This window comes from Chelonia mydas, chromosome 13, assembly GCF_015237465.2.
Source record: "Chelonia mydas isolate rCheMyd1 chromosome 13, rCheMyd1.pri.v2, whole genome shotgun sequence".
Classification (NCBI taxonomy): Eukaryota; Metazoa; Chordata; order Testudines; family Cheloniidae; genus Chelonia; species Chelonia mydas.
The window spans coordinates 22,973,810-22,975,929 of NC_051253.2; the positions used below are offsets into that span (position 1 = coordinate 22,973,810).

Consider the following 2,120-nt stretch of genomic DNA (forward strand, 5'->3'; position numbering starts at 1 on the left):
CACACCTCCATATGAAAATTTTTAGGGGTCTGCAAATGAAAAAAAGTTGAAAACCACAGCGGTAAAACATTAATGAATTACACCTGATTGCCCACTACTGTGTGTTAGGGAAAAACACTCTAATGTTTGTTGCTATTTATTATGCCACTGTGATACAGGAGGACCAGAGAGCAGTGGTAGAGTGCTAGAGGGGAAATATATAAGCCCAAGGCTAATTAAGGCATGGTTCCCTGTAAACTAGGGAGGGTGGCTACAGGTTAATTGGAGCACCTGCAGTCAATTAAGGCCCTGTCAGGAAACAAATAAAACCCCCTGCTTCAGGCAGTCAGGGAGAAAAGAGGACTGGAGCTTGGAGGTGTGGTGGGAGATTTGAAAGATCAAAGAACTGAAGTAAGGGAGACTCCCTCCCAGAGTGTCTAAGGATTTATGGTTCCCCACCCGAGGGGGAAGAGGGTAAGAACCTGCTGGGGCTCAGAGTGAGGAGCAAACCCAGACCCCTCCCCTGCGTCCTGCCTTTACCACCTTCCTGGGCTACCAGTGGGGCCATTGGTGCTGCAGGGGCAAGGGGTGGTATTTTTGCTCCTGCCAAGGAAAGCACAGGACCCACCATACTAACATTGGCCATCTTGTTACAGTTGCCCACTGGTACAGCTGTGGGGGAAGGGAGGTATACAAATCCTGCATACATCAGGAATGGGTTACTGGGCTGCTCAAGGCTCAGTCAGCCCCACCCTGTACACCTGAAGTTGGTATCTGACTGTGAGGGGAGAAGCTAAAAAGGGACAGCTCAGATGGCGCTTGGCTGGGAGGCAGAACAGCTCCCATTGTGGGAGTGCTGGTTGGCTGGGAGCAGCATCTGAGGAAGATTACTGCCTAGCAGAACCTCCCTGAGGGAGGGGAGTTGGCTGAAGACTGAGCCTGGGAGAGGTGAAAGAATTGTTTGTTTTGGACTTTAGGGTGCCTGGAAAGGGTAGAAATCTTGTGATCTTGATGGAGGGCTAAGTCACACTGAGCCAGAAGATGCTGGAAGCTGGGTGGATCAGCTGAAGACCAGGAAGGGAAAGAGGCAGAATCTCTGCTACCAAAAGGGACAGCATAGGGAAGGTGAGTGGCCACTGAATGCTTGTGAACATCTGTTTGGATTCCAAAGGGCTGTTTGGTTTGACTGTGTTCATACTCCTTTCATTCACTATTTCAAACAGTTTTGTTTGTCACATGAATGACAGTAGATGCAGGAGACAAAAGTGTATTTGTTACTGACAGTTGTTTTTGTTTTGTTTTTTCCCCACTATTATTCTCCTGTTAACAGTTTCAATCATTTGATCCAGGAGCAGAAATAATACCAAGTTACATCAGTGACAACTTGCACATTCCACACAATGACTAGCGAATAATCAAAATGAACAACTCCTGGACAACCCATAAGCAGAGAAGTTACTTATCCCAACCATTCAGTGAATAGTACAGCTGGCTGGAAAGAGTTAGTTCAATTCTGTGGGAAATGTCAAGTTCAAAAAGTTTCAGAACCTTGGCTTTCCTTCCCATTTGGAATGAAACTTTTTTCACTGAATGAAAATTTCAAATTTTGCTTTGATTTGGAACAACGTAGAGGTTTTGTTTTGCGAATATTAAATACTAAAGTCAAAATGAAATAAATTGAAACAGTAAAAGTTGAAATGTAACATTTTTACATGCTCAAAATGAGCAAGTTGAAAGGATTCATTTTCACTTTTTCCCATGGAAAACTGTTGAAATGGACACGTTCCTGTTTGTTTTTTGACAACTGCATTTTACAACTGAAAACTGTTCCATTAAAAAATTGTTGACCAGATTTAGTGAAGACTTACAAGTTCTGGGCCCAATCCTGATTTCAGTTACATCAGTTTTGTACGAGCAGAACCCCATTGATATAACTGGAGTTACTCCTCATCTACACCAGTATGAATTCATAATCAGGCCCGGCATCTTGAAGAAATTCAGGTTTGTTTCCTGAGCAGGAAAAAGTCATACATTCATTGGATAATTTATTCACCATGAATTATTCAACCTGCTTTTTGTTGTTGCTTTGCCATATGTGTTTGTGTTATACAGTATATTTGATTTATCATAGAGTCCTTGAA

The 2,120-nt window shown here is 43.2% G+C and overlaps 1 long non-coding RNA gene across 1 annotated transcript; it reads left to right on the plus strand.

Moving 5' to 3' along the window:
• The first annotated feature begins 337 nt into the window (after positions 1-337).
• Positions 338-1,518, plus strand: LOC122462805. Its single transcript, XR_006285613.1, has 3 exons — positions 338-453; positions 957-1,104; positions 1,310-1,518. It is a non-coding gene; the product is annotated as an uncharacterized LOC122462805 (long non-coding RNA).
• Positions 1,519-2,120: the final 602 nt, after the last annotated feature.